General features: G+C 44.1%; 1 protein-coding gene and 1 long non-coding RNA gene across 4 annotated transcripts in view; one reads left to right on the plus strand and one right to left on the minus strand.

Annotated features, from left to right (window-relative positions):
- The window catches only part of LOC134170220 (uncharacterized), a 218793-nt gene that overhangs the window by 101393 nt on the left and 98176 nt on the right, over window positions 1–19224 (plus strand). The gene's annotated exons all lie outside the window — the stretch shown is intronic.
- The window catches only part of HIC2 (HIC ZBTB transcriptional repressor 2), a 52717-nt gene that overhangs the window by 7055 nt on the left and 26438 nt on the right, over window positions 1–19224 (minus strand). Inside the window, exon 3 of the mRNA XM_062631436.1 lies at window positions 5878–6021. The gene's annotated coding sequence lies outside the window, so the exon portion shown is untranslated. The remainder of the gene's footprint in view (window positions 1–5877; window positions 6022–19224) is intronic.

Below are 19224 nucleotides of genomic sequence, written 5' to 3' on the forward strand. Positions count from 1 at the left end.
AAGATGCCAGCAGGAACACAATAGTTAGGTATGGGAGAAAGCTGTTTCTCTCTCTTGACACAAATCTGAAAGGAGGATGAAGAGCAAGAAAAAAAAAGGAAGAAAAAAGCAGCATCTACTTCACTTCCATTTGCATATCTGAGCATGTAAAATAATTCGCATAAGCTGCAGCTCCCCTGCTTTAACATGTAGTTTGATTCTTGGCTCTTACATGTTGAAATCCTACAACACCCAGCTGCTCCGGAGTGGAGAAAATGACATGTTGCAACTAAATCCATTGAAGATGGAATTAATCACACCAAGGTGTGAATGGGGAATCTCCTTAAGAGTATGAAAGGCTGTCTTAAAAACCACCCCCTGGCAATATCCATATCCCAAATCCATTGACATGAAGGGCTAGAATCAACCCTGAACTGGCTGCAGTTCAGGATGCTGAGCTAGCTAAATGCCACCAAATGTCTTCAACAATCTGAAAGTGATTTCTTAAGTTAATTCTGGCCTGCCTTTAGGTTTGAAGGAATTTTGTTCAAACTGGTAAGAGTCGAGTAACTAACACAAGTCACAGTCTCTCTACCCTGAAGTGCTGGGAAGAGGGGAAGATTGTGGCTACCTCTGTGTAGTTCATGTATTTCACAAATAGTATTCACAATGTATTTTGGATACTTATATCGATTCTCTCAGTAGCATGGACTGTAGGAAATACCTAGTTTGAGGCATATCAGAACTAATTGCAATTGCATGTGTGGTAGATACTATAGCACATAAAAAACAGAATTTAAATCTGGGGCTGCATTCAGGAATCCAACATAAAATTTTATTTTTGGTTTGGTTTTGTTTGAAAGAGCCACCTACTACTTGTAATGGGCATTTATCTGTGAAGAGTGATTTCAAACAGTCTCTGGAGTTCAAATATAGGAATTAAATACCAAAGATACAACAGCGACATTTAGCCTTCCACCTCCTTCTTTCCCTAGTTTATCATGTTATTGAAACAGATTTCTCTTACTGAAGGAGGAGCAGGCCATAAGTGCATAGAAATGAAGAGCTTAAATTTTCTCTTAAAATCATAATCAGTTAATGTCTTTACTGCTTGTGAGTCCCATTATCCCATTCTGTCCCATCACATTCCAAATGATGAAGCATTAGACTTCCCTCTGCGTCAGGTATGTACACAAGAGAAATAAGGATCGATACTATCAGTATTAAAAATAATCTCAGAGCTGATTCTTACTAACTGGTGATAAATAGGAAGATTTAATTTGGCAGAAAGGTGGTAAATTTACATCGTCCATTTCTGCACAACAAAAAGATTTTGCTTTCTGAAAAAAGCTACTGAAAGGTAAAGGAATATAGTTTTTCCTCCAGCGTTGCTGCCTGGCTAGCCTGGTACTTATACTTCTTCCAGCATATCAGATCTGCCAAGCATGTGCCTCCCTTCCTCCACAGGACAAATTCGTTCACTTTGTTATCTGGTCAGCCTGGTACTTGGTTATACATTTGGTAGAATTTGGTAGCCGCTGTTCAGTGCGCCAGCACCTAATTCAGCATCCACACAGATCTCAGTGGCTCACTGCCTTGACCCGCAGCTGAAATGGCTGCTCTGCTTTTGTGTTCTATATTGTTTCAGCAATGGATGGCAACCCAAGAAGACAGTGGATTCACCACTGTGCCTTTGTACACATTAATGTTGTTCCCAGAGATGGCTGGCTTTAGAAAGGGTAGCAGCCAACAGGAGGAACTGCAGGCTTGCCATGGTGCTGCCAGCTATTTCTTCTTCATTTGTAGTGTTTCTGTCATAGAAGCTCATCCTGCAGCATCCCAAAAACATGACAGAGACAGGGATTACCACCAGCGAACAGTGCCGAGCACTTTAAAAACAAGTTTTGCTGTAATGAGTTACATCAGAGTTGCAGCACGCAGGCAATGTGTCTGGTTCTAGTGGCTTGCTTCCAGAATTGCTGATTAAGAGGAAGGAGCAACAGCACAGAGGCACCAAATACCCACTTTTATCTAGCCAGGCCAGTAAAAGCACTTACTTCTGGGTCACCAAGATATATTGATAAGGAAGGACAAAAACATGGCCTGTAACATAACACAGCATCTATATATACACAACTGCATCCTGCTCGAGAATAGCACGAGACAGCCTACTCCTACGCTATTTTCACTACAAACATAATGGTGGCTTTTCCATGCATATAACACACAAAATCCCTGGATATGATTTTTATGTGCTCCATAAAGTACAAATATGGTAAAGGAAAGGAAACAGCACAGCCAATATTTTTTCCTAAACAGACTAATAAAAAAAGAAAAGTGTGTTACTGAAGTAAAAGCGAGCTTATTTCCCATTCATGTGGTACTTGAAGCAGAGGTCTAGAAACCTCTGTGTATGTACTTGTCTAAGTCTTTGCAAATAGTAAAGACTTGCTGCAGCTACTAATAGAAAATATGGTTACATTTTCATTTCTTTTTTCTTTCTTTCTGCCTTAAATGATATTGAGAACAGGTAATAAGCCTGTAGGGAAAGCCCTGGAAACAGGGGTAGAATTTTAAGTCTGCTTTTTAGTGACCTTCATGAGGAAAATAAGATTATTAAACCTCAGTACGTTCTGCCGCATAAAAATTAGCATGGTACAAGTTGTTTAAATTGCCTCTATTTATCTCACACGTCAAATTGTACAGAAGTATTCATGTTCAGTAGCATGTAAGTGTGAGGTCAGTTATTACCTTTAGTAGATTTTAAAAGCAGTGGTCAGGTTTAAGCACTGTAACACTGCCTGTCAAATTTGCATTTGCCAGCTGAAGTCTATCATGGATTTAGCAATCCCAACAAAATAAATGGGATGGGAAAAGGCAGCAAAACCTTCAGCCAAGTTTCCAGCCCCATGTTTAAAATTTTGCCAGAATTGCCCACTGAGGGCTTTGCCCAGGGCAGCAGCGTGGTCAGAGAACACACCTCTGACTGACCGACAGAAGCTTTACAGCATCAACCTGGCTTGTGTGTCTTGTGCAGTCCTGGACAAAACTAAATTCATTCCAAGTATTTTCCAGAGCTGACCAGTTACAAACCCTTCTTTAATGCATTTCAGAGGTGGAGGAAGAGGGGTGTTGGAAAACTTGTCAGCAAAAGAGAAACAGGCATTATTCCTTAATCTAAGGCATTCCTAAAATCTCACTTCTAGCTGGAAGCATGGGACCAGACACAACTACAAGGTTAAGTCCAGGATAAAAGTTAGCAGATCTTCTCAAACAAATGGCAGATACAGCCTTGCAAAGGCCTTGCTATCTATCAGTTTGCAGCTGGCCCTTAACAAACCCTCAGCATTTGGATAACATCACCACCACCAGTAATGACAACAAAAGCTCCCCAAAGCCCTGAAAAATCACAGTGGTTTGTATTTGTTGTATCTCAGTGTCATTTGTAAGAACCCTTCCTTTTCTGTTCTCTTCAAAAAGACAGGAAAAACCATATTCCTGCTTCAGGGGAGCCCTGCCTTAGGAAAGGCTCAGATGCATTTCCAGTAAAAAAACCAAAGCCCAAGAGTACGTAGATGTCTCGCTGGGGCCAAGTCTTTTTTATCATTGAATTTGGTGTGCAGAATTTTACTCCTTGGCATTTAAAACACGATCACAGAAGGCTTTGGACAAATAGCATTAGAGATGGCCTGGTTTTCAGATTCAGACTGCTTCCTAGGCATTCAAGACAGATTTCAGAGCAAATATTCTTCTGCAAGTAGGGAATGAGGCAAGACTGAGGCTCCCACTACCTCAACCATATCCATGACACTGAGACACACAGCACATGCAAAGACATGAAAAATACAGGGCACAAATCACAGAATACAGTAATGCTGCAAGCAGATGCCACACATCAGACAAAGCTTTGCAAGCTAAGAGCTGACAGCATCTTCATAAGCTTATTGCCCAAGGAGGTGGGTAACTGACAGCCGCTGTGCCCAGCCTGGGGCACACTGGGATCCTGTGGGCATGAAGATTGTGCAGAACACACAGACAGCTCCAGGAACTGAGCTGCTCTCACTACAAAGCAGGAAAAACTTCATTTTCTCTCAATTTCCACAAAGACTCTGGACATCACAGAATATTACATTGCCAAAGTACAGGAGACAGGAGTCCCTTCACCCTTTTAAATAGCAAAAATCTACATATTCACTGCAGATCTGATTTTCTTTAATATCACTAAATCTTTTCCTAAAAGGAATTGCTGAGTGAATGCTAAATATGTTATCTTAGCAACCTCTGGCAGGAGATGCCACTTGATTTCATCTCTGAGTTATAGATTGCAGCATATGAATATTGTTTACCTTTTAAGAAGCAACACCAGTGAAGCAAAGAATCAATCAAAAACAGATCTAAGGAATCACTCATTTCACGTAGAGGATTTGTGGATGGATGAGAAGATTAGACACCGAGCACCTGAACAGTGAACTAACAGTACTGCAGATAAAAACCAACAAACAGATTAGATGTGATGTATCACATTAGATGCTGTTAAAGCATTAGCCTACTGTGCATGTTATAATATACCTAGGGCAAGATAGTGGCCTGCTTACTTATTTCTCCACCTTCCCAAGCAGTTGTGCTGTGCTGAGCAGACACTGCAGCAGTGAGTGTGGGGAAGAACAAGACAAAATTAAATCAATTGTTTCCTGCATTGCTCTTTCCCACCGGTTTACTTCCGACATTAAAAATGCTGTGTCCAATTGCTATGGGACCTGGGTGAAACTTGAAACAGGTGACTTCTGCACTCTTCAGTTTCAGATGAGCTAACTTCTTCGCTGCACTTGAGGACCCCACTGGGAAGAGAGCTTTCCTGTTGCTCTCTGGCTCATCTGATCTTTCTCTCCCCACATCCCAACAGAACCTATTTCCAGGACTCTGCAATGTATCAGTGAAGTGGGCTTCCCCCCAGGAGCTGCAGTAGTCCAGTCATTAGCCCATGCCTTTTAAAGGTATTCACATTCCAGAGCAGCAGAGACATGGGGAGGAATGCAGGGACTGTGTTAGCCCAAACGGTTCCCTATCCCCATCCCCTGTGAGCAGGCAGACAGCAGAACTCGGAAACAGAGGCAAGAGCATGCATTTTCATCATTGGCAGTGGAGCAGCAAAAGCTCTGTGGTGTGGGCTCAAGCAGCAAACAGGATGCAGCACCCTTGTTCTTCTCACCGGAATAACTCACTTCAAAATAGGTAAGACCAATGTGTCAAGTTACTCGGGGAGAGGTCTGCAGAGCTGGGGAAGGGAGAGGAAGTGACATGCAGGACAGAGCAGGATGTGCAGCTGATGTGGCAGGTTTGGACATGGAAAGAAGGAGAATGGAGGATCTTTTCACAGAGGATACCACATCAGCAAACTTAAGAGTGGCCATTGTTTAGTTTGTTACATTCCAAGTAGTGCCAGGCAGAACTTCCCTCCCAGCTCCCTGAAGCAGCTCTAGCAGGACTCCTGCAGAAACAGTATGGCCTTGCTTATGGACACAAGCACCTTTTGGGTACCTCTGTGCAGCAGCGTTTGGACATTAGGTACGTGGGCAATACATGCTCTACTGCTACCAGCTCCTGGCCCAAAAAGGAGAGAAGAGTCAGATGATTTCCCAGTCCCTTCTCTTTCCTGTCCTAGAATAACAAGGAGAGCCTAACATGGCTAGGCCGTTCCCTACTGCATGGCAAACTGCCCAGAGAAGGGGAATCTCCATGGGTGAAAAGGGTAAGGGCCCTGTGTGCACGAAAGCACTAACATCAGGAGAGCAAGTGATTTCTAGTCAGTGCAAGGCTGCAGCAAAGCAGGAACACCTTGCTATACAAGCTGAGACTATGAGCAGTAGAATGCAGATTAACCACTTGGTTGCCGCTTACCATGCCAGGTACATTGGGCTAAAGGCACCTCCATCCAGTGCTGCCCGACGTGCCAGGTACATCCCATGATGTTCCATTGAAATCACAACAGGCCATCAATAGAACGTGGCTGCACGGATGCAGAATGGAGAACCAGCAGGGACGCTGTTAAATGCAATTAAAAAACTGCAATCAAAATTGAAAGGTACATTTTAAAACGGCCACCTGCCTTATATATGTAACTACCAGAACAACCTCCCCTCCACCCAGCTCCCCAGCACTGCTGAACTGTGACAGAAACACAGCAGAAAGCCTCTGCAAGTTTCTTGATGACTGTGGCCACCTCCAGTCAGGGCTCCCAATGGCACTGAGCTTCAGGGGGACCAGTCCATGTGTATCCAAGAACACCAGATCCCAGGATGTCTACATCAGCTTCCTTCTGCCTGGAAATTCAGGCAACTAAATATCACCATTTAGAAATGCCTCTACAAGAAAGCCCTGGCACCAGAGCTTCACGGTCTCATTCCCCACGCAATGGAAGGAACACTTCAATACTGATCATCTCTGTTGTCCCAATTTTCCAGTCCCCCTTCCCAAGCCTTTGGAATCCTGTTCTTCTAGAGATGTTATGGCATTGAGACAGGCTTTTGTTACATCTGCAGGGCAAGACGAGAAAAGAAAACAGTGTGTATCTTCTATTTATAATGATGCTTCACTGCTAATTCAATGTAGGTTCTTGGAGACTGGAGATCAAGTTGATTCATGGGGAAATGCAGGTGGTATGAGAGTCGCAAAACTCAAGATCTGTAATTTCACCCTTCCCTGCCCAAAGGAAACAGCAACAACATCTTTTCCATGTCAGGGAAAAGCACATCCCACAGATACCCTAGGCTTGATAACCTGAGTGTATCCTCTGCAGTGCCTATCCCTCCTTTCCCCAGAGCTCCTGTAATCAGCTCCAGGCAGTCTCAGGGTAGATGCTAAGGACTGGTCCCTCTCTACAGGTGGTGATGCTGCCCCAACGGGGAAAAAAAATAAGACAACAAACCCACAACACAAAAAGCAGAACAGAAACAAGCCTGCAGCCTCGCAGGGATTTAAAATAGGGTTTTAGACCTTCATAGTGAAGTGAAACTTCAGCATAGCTCTTGTTACATTGATGGCTGCATGTCTCTAGCTGTGCTGTTAGAGACAGAAATCTTACATTTAAAATGTTAAAAGAATATTGATTATTATTTCAACCTTAAAAGGTAAGAGGCGAAATGAAAAAGATTTACAGTAATTAATGTAGCTGGACGAGAGAGAACATAAAGGAGGACACTGGCCTGGGAAATAGAAAGTGTCTTTGTAAAAAGGACGCTGAATCTAAGGAGATAGTTCTTCATTCATCCTGGACATTTGCTGGGCTCAAGCCCAGGACAGTGTTCCCATCATTCCCACCTGCATTCTTATCCCCACAGTTCTGTAACTAAATCCTTTTCACACTGAACTAATAGGTCTTTTGTATTCAGATTGCCCTGTTTTGACTGCTATAGACTGAAGATTTTTAAATCTTGTCAATACAATGAAGAAGTGAAATGTAAGCAAGTGTTTGCTTACTGACCTGGGCTATGCTGAGCCAAGAGCATTTGCTGAACCAGTCTGAACGGGCAACTGCCAGCATGAACAGACCAAACACGTTTAGATAGCATGCAGCTTTAAACATCAGGGCCAGAGCCCCAGGGATTTGGAGCTCCCCCCTCCCCAAGAGATCACACACTCTAGAATGCATGCAAGCAGCATACTACTGGCTGCATCTGCCAGCATCGGGACCGCAAAACAGTCAGCAGTACCAGCAATGCTCTGTTTAGGAAAGGCTGAATGCTACATAAAGGTATTTCTTCAACAGCAGCTCAAATGCAGATTTACACTCAAGATTACAGCAGTTGGCTTCTTGCTCCTGTGAAGTAAGAAGCTCTTCTCCATAGTTTTATTTCCCCTCTAGGGCAGAGATTAGCAGAGAACTGCTTAAAACAAAAGCGTTTCCTACTGTTAGAACATCACACTGCAGTCAAAAATGAAGCTTCCTGCCAATTCCTAAACAGAACCCTTGTATATTGTACGTTTATTTTTACTGCTGATATGAAGGAACCTATGACTACCCAAACCCTTCAGTGGGAGGAGAAGAGGAGAGGCATGGACATTGCAGGTCTTGTCAGGCAGAGCCAGGCGCTAAAAATTCCTGCGTATCTACAGAGCACAGCTGATCTCAGGAACACAGCAGTGGCACAAAACAAATAAAGCCTCAGAAACTAATGAGCAGCAATAGATGTTAGGCTCTTCCGCAGCCCTGCAACAACTGAGCAAGCTCAGTTCCAACTGTACCTGAATTGCAAATAGGAAAAGCAGTTCTGATGTCCCATGCTAATCTAATGACTCCTTATTGCACTAAAATACCCACATATTCAGTGGAGTAGCTCAGCCCACACAGGAGGAAGGATACCCTCCGCCCATCCACCAGTTAAGGCTCCTTTGGTATGCAAAATTCCTCAGTTTCCCTGGTACCTTTGAACCTTGATGTACAGAATTCTCCCTTTACAATGCAAGAATTTAGAACATGACTAAAGTATTGTTGCTACCTCCCAGCTAATCCTAGAGAGTGTTAGGCAGAATCAGCAACTCTATGAATTACATGGAGTGACAAGATGCTTCTGGTCCTAAAAGCCTGGGCCCTGTCCGGTATGGTAGGCACAGTTGGCAGCGAGGGCACAGGATGGCAGCTTCATGCTGAGCATTCCTCTAGGGCAAGAGCATACGGCATAGCAGAGAAAAAGGAACATTCTGACCCTCCAGGTCATGGACATGGGTAGTACCAGCCTTGGACCAAAATGTCATCTCTCACCACATGCCAGATACCAGTAAGGACAGGAACAAACCCTGCTGTCTCGTTTTTTTCTACAATGCCAAGTCTCACTTCTTTATCTCATTTTGTACCTATGGATGCAGCAGAAACAGTTCTTAATATAAATAAACAATGCCTTAAATACAGCACCTTTTGCACTTTATCCACTTTTTTTCTCCCCAAGAACGTGATCCTGTACTCAGCCCTCTACTTCCCAGAGAAATCTTTGTGTCTAAGCTTCACTTCAGTAAAGTCTTTCAAGCAAACTCCTGTTTAAGAGTTGGTCCTGGCAGTATCAAGACTCTGCTGCCTGCCAAACATCCCTCCAAATCGGATGCATAACTGACCACTCAACTTTCATAGATTTGGTTCTTTGCAACCACCAAAAAGCATTTCTGCATCTCTGAGCCTGGCAAATGAGAAGATGCCAGAAAGCCACTATTGCTTGATGAAGCACAAGGCCTAACAGACTCAAAGGTTTGCAAACTGTGCTGGGCATTGCATCCAAATCTATCTGACCTGAAGATAACCTAAGGGGAAAACAGGGTATACTCGTTTTCAAAGTTCGTTGTTTCCTTGGCTGCCTCTCCTCAGCAATGACTCCTCATTTTGACTGTTTTATTCCTCTGTCATCTTCACTTGAGAATTCAGACTTTCTTTAAACTCAGCTCACAGGCTGCAAGGAGGTCATGCTACACTTCTGAAATCCACCTCTTCCCAGCAAGGCTCCCATCCTGCCATCTGTATCCTGCAGCACTGCACAAGAGTGGTCTGGGGCTGCAGATACTTTGTGCATTCGGCCAGCCCCTCTGTCAGGTTCTCAGCTTTGGGGATTGCAGCCCACCAGGGCCACGGGGTGTTGAAAACTTTGCCGTAATCCAAAGCACAGGATCTTCCTCCTTCCCTTCCCTAGACACTATCATTGTCAAGGATTTTCTGGCAGTCCTCAAAACACACAAACTGTAGGTTCTTGTCATGAATCAAGACTTAAAGCATCTCTCCATTTAAAAAAAAGCGGAAGCAGACAAGCAAGGCAGAGGGGAAGGTACTTCTGTCCAAGATTTGGTTTTGAAAAGGAGATTGGCAGCCTATGCATGTGCTTTACCCTGTAATCTGAAAGCTCCTCAGGACCGGACCCCTCGAAGCATTTTCGACTGAACCATATACACACCCCAGAGCAAAAGAACCAGCGGCTCCCGCATCCGTTCCAGTCTGCTCAGCCTCTCCTAAATCAACACTGCCAGAAGGCAAGACAGCCCTATAACAAATTAGCACCACTCACAGTTTGTTGAAGTTGCTGTTCCATTGTTTGTTTATTTAAAACACACACGCCTCCCAAGCTTGCCCTCTGCTGCCATCACCCAAAACCCAGATTTGTAGTCTCAAGAGAGAGGCAAGCAACGGCAGTGGATTAAATCCATGCAGAGCAACAACTCTGGGACTCTGCTTGGGTTTTGCTCTTTCCCTACAAGCAGAACAAAAGAATGCCCAGACTTTTCCAGCCTGGAAGATCAAGGTGTTGAAATCCTGATTTGGGTACTTGACTAGGAAAGCGTCGTTAAAAAGAAAGAGCCACAGGCTTGAAAGGACCCAGCACTAATAAAACTCTCAGTGCTAATGCTATTTATGAACATCCAAGGGATAATCTGAGCCCCTTATCAGCCCACAAGATTATAAAACCTTTAAAATAGGAAACATGTCTTACTTCATAAAGCACTGCATAAATTTACAAAGCACAATATTAGCAGTAATAAATAACTGTCAAAAGGGTGGCTGTAAAACCTGAAAAGGTGCTGCCATTCCCATTTCATTCTGAGCCCCGTCTGGTAACACTGTAGGTTGACAGGTTGTTCCCACTTGGTTTACTCTTACACACCAATCTGGTTTTACTTCAAAAGATTCTTTGGGAAATGTGCTACACTTTTATTTACACTGGAGAAACTAATTTTTTTATCATGAGGTGATCACGACAGGGGTGATTTTAAAGAGCTGTAGTAGATTCTTATCCCTCCACCAAGTACAGTCTAATTTGCCAGCATGTGTCAGTGTGCCAGCAGTGATTCCTTTACACAGCATTTCTATCTGTAGGCACTTAATGTACACAGAGCACCCTGCTGAGTAGTTGCTCACCGGTTGCATCATGTAGCCTGTAGATACAGCTTCTCTTTCATTTCTCTTGGTTTATGTGACATTAAGCTCTTAGCTGCTGCAGGCATAGTTTATAGGACAGTAAAGTCAACATCATCATCTCAAACCCTTACATGCTCTCACTTCTTTTTTTTTTTTTTTCCATTTTTTGAGTAATGTTTCTGGTTTATGAATGCTCTAAATGTTTGTGTCTTTTGGCTGGTGTATCATGTGCTGGCAGATAGTTCACCATCCAAAGCATCTCTGCTAGCCTGGGTTGAACACAGTTTAGGTTTCTCGACAGATGAACAGTAGATACCACAGTCACCTCCACCAACCGAATGATGATTAAGGAAATGACTATGAAAATAGCGATCTTTGCATGCCAGAACAATTACAATTTTATTCTTCAGATAACCCAGGGCTTATCAAGTGTTGAAATACTCAAAGTATTTCAGAAGCTACTCACTTTACATTTGTCACCTAAGGAAATTGCTAAAGCAGTTTGAGCATTTAGTTCCTGTCAGAAAAAAGCCTCAAAGAGCACAGCAGAATAGATCACCCTCCTTTAAGCACTATTAAAACCATCTCATTGGTAATTATTCTCCTCAAGATGGGTGTGGGGGAGTGAAAAGCTGGAGCAGATTCTATTTATAGAAGATAACCTTGGGAAAAACTGGAGTTACCAGAGAAACAGGCATGAGGGGTGAAGTTGTGACAGCACTGAAACTAGCAGGAGACACAGGTGTACCAGGTGTCTGTGCCAGAGAGCTCCGAGAACACTGTGGCTGCACCTCCTGCAAGATTTAGGCTTGGCTGGCAGGTTACATAGGCTCAGGTGAGAATTCACATATTTAAAAGCTTGAGCAAGAGTTAACTCCCCCCACACGCTAAAAAGCTATTTAGAAGTTTTCTGGATCACTTCCCATAGAGCTCTCCCCTCTCGGCAAGGAAGGTGGTTACATCAAAACCAAAAAACCCAAACGGAACCAAAACAGAGAAACCAGAACAGCCAGAGAGACTGAAACCTCCTTTGCACAGAGGAGACAACTCAGTTATTTTATAGCTACAGAAACAGGATCAGAGCTTGGCCAAAGGAATAATAAATGTACAAACTACTGCTAGCAACCACAACAAACACTGATAGTACACCTTGGACTGGAAGGAAAACGTCGCTACCACTTCCAGCAATTAATATATATATATACAATATAAATATATACCACCCACTAATATCACAGCACAAAGAGACTCTCAGAAGATGCAAAAGTGTGTTTAGTGAGAATATGTTTGGACTAAAACCTCTCTCTTGGCACTGTGCATTCCCAAACACCTGTAGCTGGTATCAAGCTGCTTTCGGAACCTGGCCCTTGGCTGTACATTATTTAGACATATGCAATTCTGTCACAGAAAAAGACTGAATAAATTGTAGTTCTGTCATGCCACAGTGCAGGTGCTCCAAAACACACACATTCTGAGGCTCATGAACCCAACAAGAGATATGCCTCATCAGCCACAGGGATGTTCTGATGCCATCCAGCTTTCTCTGACCCATCAAGTCAGTCCATTTAGGGTTAGTCTTTTCCATTCACCAGGCTTTTTCTTGGCAGGCACCTCACTCAATATGTTTTAACAGCAGGAAAACCATCCCAAAATCTAGACATCAAACAACAGTAAATAAATAATCTGAGTAAGTGGCATAGGTGGCACCCTTCTTATCATAAGGTATCCACCACTGTGGATGCTAACATGGCTTTCACACCGTCCTTTCTCTGCTACCTCAGTGTAGGAAGCCTGACAATAATCCCAAATCCCCAGACCCTTCCAGAACCAGTCATTGCACACACAGATCCATTCCAGGCAATTAAAGTCTTACAACACGGTATGTAATGTAAAAGCCCATTTAATCTTGTGCAGGCAAGAAATAGCAGGAACCTGCCCATAGAAAATTTTAGAAGTATCTAGTAATTCATCAAATTGATTTAATACAGCCAGCTGCATGTGAGAGTGCTGGCCCAGGCAGAGATAGCCCCAGTAGTATGTGTTTGCTTACAAATGGGCAAGGGGTTTTGGCACAGCTACTGCGACCTTTGAAAAAGTTGGTTTTGACAAGCTGGGAGAGGACTTGGATTTTCCAGCTGCTCCCTAAGCAGGAGGCAATTCAGCAAACACACCCAAGACCTGCAGCAGACACCACTCCATAATTTGTCTTCATTATGTTCTAATTTTCACACAACTTTCTATTATTTGCAATAAGCAGAAAAAGCAATGATGAAATTTTTCATGTTTCTAAAAGCAGAGGAAAGGTCAGGACACACTGCTACATGTAATTTGCTCCTTCTCTAGCAGGAGCCTTTGAGAGTGCTGGGCCAGGGTTTACTGCTCACATTTTCCCTGTTATTCTTGAGCCAGCAAGTCAAATATTGGTGTCAGGTTTGGTGTGTTTCAAAACAAAAGGTGTATTGGAAGGGGAGTTACTGTGGTTGGTTTTTTAGAGACAGTTATTCATAACAAATAGTGAAATTACTGAGAAAATAAATACCGCTTTGCCATCTTGCAGCTATTACTTCTTTCCCCCACAAGGAACTGGTCCCTGAGAGACACTGGGTCACTGAGAGAAATTTTTTCATTATAAAAACCAAAAGTATGGTTGTTAGAAGATAATGTAAATTACGCCAGAACTCCAGGGCAAAGTCCCGACTCTGGCCATCTCTCGTGTGAAAGGAAGGATGGTTGGGTTGTTACAACCCATTTTTTTCTTTAACTTCATTTTTGTTTTCCTGGGAAGTGTGAAAAAGCTTTTTTCCTCATTTGGTTTTCAACTGATCTTATTATTTAAAGGACTTAGTGAGGAATCTAAAAATCTGCAGAAGGGTTTGTTGAGGGAGGGATTAGAAAGAGAAAAGCCTCATAAAACCAACCCACCCCCTCCAAACACGGGGTTTGTTCTTCTACTGCACATAGAATCACAGAACCATTTAGGTTGGAAAAGACTCTTTAAGATCATTGTCCAGCTGTTAACCCAGCACTGCCAAGTGCACCACTAAACCATGTGGTACCTACATACCACATCCACACATCTCGTAAATACCTCCAGGGATGGCAGTCCACCCACTTTCCTGGGCAGCCTGTTCCAATGCTTGAGAACCCTTCTGGTGAAGAATATTTCCCTAATATCCAGTCTAAACCTCCTGTGGCACAACTTGAGCCCATTTACTCTTGTCCTATCGTTTTTCACTTGGCAGAAGAAACCAACATCCACCTTGCTACAGCCTCCTTTCAGGTACTTCTAGAGAGCAATGAGGACCCCCTGAGCCTCCTTTTCTCCACTTTAAACAACCTCAATTACCTCATCCATTCCTCATAGGTCTTGTTCTCCAGACCCTTCACCAGTTCATTGCAGTTCTTTGGACAGTCTCCAGCACCTCAATGTCTGTCTTGTAGTGAGGGGCCCAGAACTGAACACAGTGTTCGAGGTGCAGCCTCACCAGTGCCAAGTACAGGGGGATGATGACCTCCCTAGTCCTGCTGGCCACACTATTTCTGATTCAAGCCACAGTGCCATCGGCCACCTTGTCCAGCAGGGCACACGCTGGCTCATGCTCAGCCAGATGCCAACTTACACCCCCAGGTCCTTTTCCACTGAGCAGCCTCCCAGCCACTCTTCCCCAAGCCTGTAGCATTGCATGGGGTTGTTTGACCCCAGTGCAGGACCCTTGTTGAACCTCACACAGCTGGCCTCAGCCCATCGATCTAGGCTGTCCAGATCCCTCTGCAGAGCCTTCCTGCTCTCCAGCAGACCAACACTCCCAGCCAACTTGGTGTCCTCTGTAAACGTACTGAGGGTGTGGTTGATCCCCTCATCCAGATCACTGATAAAGACATGCACGCTGATGCCCCTTTGCCTCCCCGTGAGAAATCCAAGAGATCTGACATAAAAGGCCAGAAAGACACTGTACTCAGTTGGACATATGATGGGGTAGTACTGGGAAGCAAAGAAGCAGCTGAAACTATATGGGAATAACAACACATTCACAGAAGTTCCCCTTGGATACATGTCAGCGTGTGGGAATGATGGATTAAGACTGAGTATTTGCATTTCCCTGTCAGATGCCAAGATATCAAAGCTGGCACGCTAAGGTGTTCTGGCGTTCCTTGAAGGAAGTCTCCAGCCATCCACACGGCATGTGTACAGAGCTCTTCCCCTGTAAGTGTCTCTCTCTAATAGCACATGCATTTTTAACTTTAACTATGTGATCTAGGTTAGTGCTCATAAAAGTAAAGGATTAGCAGCTACAGAGTAGCACAGGCAGCTGGGCCAGCTCTGCTGGCAGATCCCTGCCAACACAATCAACCCCAAATTAATCCTGCACTGCTCCCACCCACACGCAGCAAGCAGGTAGTGCCATGGTGCCAACTTCTTCAGTCAACATGTAGGACAGAGAAGTGCCATGTTATCACCTCTTCTGAAGGCCACAGGAGAGCATTTTGATTCTTGCATACAACGGGCCCATGGACACCTGGACAATTAAGAGTGCAGGACTGACTCTTCTGTCAGACATGGTTCTTAAAATGAGATGTAGCAGTTCTGCATCACTGCCCCCTACAACAGACTTCAGTGCTTTTATGGGTTTTTGTGGTTTTGGTTGGTTGTTGGGTTTTTTTAAGATAGCATTAACACTGCCAGTGGCACATTATTTTCCTGGCTGGGGAGAATAAAGCCAAACAAACAAACCAGCACCAAGAGAAACAGATCCATTATTACAGATGATGAGGCATCATGATCTGGTTTAGCCCGTCCAAGTCAGCGCCACCACTGAAAATCTTAGGTCTTGCCCTCTTCCTGCATCAGCCCTGGTCTGGCTCAGCGTTACAGCCTCATGGTCCTCAAGGTAGTACAGCAGAGAGCCAAGGACCAGGAACACTCATCAGCAGAACTGGCTGTAAAGCCAAATCCCATGTGTCAGAGGTCACAGCAGTAATTGAAGGCTGTGCTTCAGACTCCAAAACATCCTCCAGTACCCAGGAAGGCTGCTGGCAATAGGTGAAAGATGGTGGTGAGACAGAGAAATGATGAAGAAAAGAAAGTTCTTGTGAATTATTGCTGAAAGTGCATAGTGCATGTGTGATGAGAGGATGGAGCGGAGCAGAGCAGTACTTGGACCAGGAGGAGCTTCTCTTGCATAGGGGCAGGAACAGAAGGAAATACTCCTGTCTGCTTTTGGGCCTGAAATTCTCCTCTCTAACACCCCAGTTTGCATAGCCAGGAGCGAGATCAGTGCCTAACTACGAGATGCTTCCACTTTGCCATGATCTTCATTTCTAGATGCTTGGTAGTTGTTGACTCCCTCCCTTGGAATTTTATAACAGCCCAGCAAAAATTAAAGTTCTCCCAAAAGTCCCCAAAGCGCATCAGAAACTGGAATCTGCTGCAGGGCTGCAGTACACTGTCTCAGCAGATTCAGTGGGTAACGAGGTCTTCTGAAACACAGTGTAATAAGTGTTTCTGCCTGGACTTGCCAAAAGACCTTAATGCAAATACAACTCCAGGAAAATTAGGGTGGACTCTAGTGGCTGCCTCCCCCTCAGGGGTTTGGTTCTTTTTGTTTTTTTCCTTCAATCCTGATGAAATTCATTACAGTTGCATTTACAGTGAGGTTGCGATTTAAATTTGCCACAGCAGGCAGGGCAGGTTTGAAAGCCTGATGTATCAGGGTGTATGTGCTTCCTGACGAACAAGGGTAGTTGCAGAACCTTCCCCAAGGGGTGCCTGGTTGGCCCCCTCACCCCCTTGACATGTTTGCTGTCACACAGGCCACTGAATTCCTGGCAAGTGGAGCAGGCTTGCTCCTTACAACCAAGCAGCCCCACATTCAAGCATGCCAGTACTTTCCTTGAAGGTATTTACAGTTTACTTTTTAGTGCTACTTTAAGTTCAAAGGGGCTAGTAAAGCCCCATTAAGCCATTTACATCAAACTGGTTAGTTAATTATCCTGTTGCAGGCTTTAGATTAGCAATTTATAACCCCTTCCCTAGAGATGTCAGTATTTGGAAACAACTCAGCCAGGACATTTTGCAGCGTGCAGTTAAGGAACAAAAACCCACACTAAACTCACCACCCCCCCCCCCCCCAAAAAAAAGAACATCACTGAAAACCAGCCAAAACCCAACCAAAACCACAGAATGAATCTCATTCTTGGTTGGAAATCAATTAACCCTGGGAGAACCCAGTAGGGACAGGGATGAGAGACAGCCCACCATTACCAGCTAGCTACCTTAGGCTGTGCAGCAAAACGTAGATGTAGAGATACAAAGCTAGCCTGGGAGGCACCACAGCTAGATGAGGATGCTTCTTCCCTTAAAATGAGATATTCTGCTTCTTAGTATCACAATCAGAAGTATTTGCACATTCATATGTACAAAAATGTGTCTGCTCACAAGGAATGAAAAAGATCTGAGGCTTTGGCGCTGGTCAGACTGCGAATGCCAGCACAGGGACTAGAGAGGACCATGGTTTTTGGTCAGCACCTGTGCTCATCCATGTAGGTAAGGAGGCCTTTGCCTCAGTGCAGCCATCTTTCAGGTTATGATTAACCAGATTCAGTTTTATATCCCCTTGCCATAAGAGTCAATGACCTGCTCACAATCAGAGGCCAGGTGAGGCTGGAGCTGAGGAGTCTCCATCCTCAGGATCTTCTCCCCTGCCAACAGCATTTCATTTCTGAGGAGAATCCGTTATCCTTTCAGGGTCTGGTTATTCCAGTCCACCCCCCTGAGAATGCAGAGTTCTGATAGAAGGTAATAACATCTTCCTTTCTCCTACATAACTTACTGCCCAAACTGATCAGGTCCTAGGGTAAAACACGCCTCTCACCCTCCCTTCCTTATTTCTACCAGCCATTATAAGTTCTACAAGCAATTGACATACTGAATATTTATTAGCAAATTCTATTTAAAATAAAGATGGGAGGGAAAGACTGTCCAGTTGCTGCTATCTTCACACAAGAGTACATCAGGTACAGAAGAAATCTTGGCCCCAGTCCTGGGAGCTGTCCCAAACCAACAGGCACTTAAAACCTCACCAAGAGCACAATCCATGGAAAGAGGCGGCATGTGGAGTGAGACCAAGGCAAACTAGGAGATTCCACATTAGCATCAAATAAAGGTTGTTAAAACATGAAGTTTGAAGGAAAAAATCCATTATACTTGAAAGACAAGACAGACGGAATCAAGTCATGATAGACCCTGCCATCTTTTCCCTCCATCTTAATACATCCCCTTTTCAATGGCAAAAAAGAGGTTATCTTCTGCCAAACAAGTGTCAGATTAACTGAAAAAAAAAAAAAGAGATAAAAATCTGAGCAAGTTCATTTCCTTATACTACACAACAATAAGATTTATTCTGCTTTTGCTTGCTTTTTCTTTGGTATGGAAAGTAGCCATTTCACAATGCTTTCGGGGATGGGAGGCAGATGGGTAGAAGAGAGGGAAAGACAGAGATTGCAAACCAAGAGCACACAACATTTTTGTACAAAATTTGCAATGATACCACTTTTATGTGATTTACTGCTCCAAATCACAAGAGAGAGGCCTTGTAAGAGGAATACAGGTAAACACAACATAAAATCTAAATTATCTAAAGGAGTGAAAAACCCAACCCCGCACATAGATGACATTCTCTGAATTCTCTGCCCTTTCTTGGGAGCAGTTACACCCAAACCATCACTCAGCCCAGAAGCTGTTCTCCTGCTAATCACTCTGGAATCACACACTAAAGGTAAAAGAAGTCCGAACGCAAACACCAGCCTGGCCTTTGAAACAGCCCCGTGCTAACAGGCCACAGGATTGCCTAATGTTAGGGAATTATAAAATAGCATGAAACTGAGGGGAAAGAAGCAAGCAAAACCCTCCTGTGACTGAAACGAGAGTCCTTCCTGCTCCACCAAACCCTTCCATTTCCAAGGCATGCAGTGCCCAGGCCTGTGCCTAGAACAGGTGTGTCTCCCTAAATACCTCACATGTCACACTTGTGTCTCATGGATACAGTCGGCGGGATTATATTAGTACCAGTGCATACCAGCTGTAGCTACCCCCAGCAGTATCCTGTAACTCCAAACACGGGGGGAGCTGCTCTCCATAGCATGCACAGCCCCTTGCCACATGGCTTTCTGGAGACAGACAGCGACCCTGAGACTGCAGCTTCAGAGCATTTGTGCTCTGGGGGGTTAAATCAATTCAGGGACAAGCAAAAAGACCTCCCCCAAGAGCAGGAATGAGGCACTGCCAAGAGAAAGGGAATGGAGGGCTCCTAAGTATACTTCTCTTTCCCTCCTCTGCACACTACCTGCAAATCCTCATC

Source organism: Pezoporus occidentalis, unplaced genomic scaffold, assembly GCF_034315485.1.
Source record: "Pezoporus occidentalis ecotype Australia unplaced genomic scaffold, CSIRO_AGI_Poc_V1 ctg37, whole genome shotgun sequence".
Lineage (NCBI taxonomy): Eukaryota > Metazoa > Chordata > Aves > Psittaciformes > Psittacidae > Pezoporus > Pezoporus occidentalis.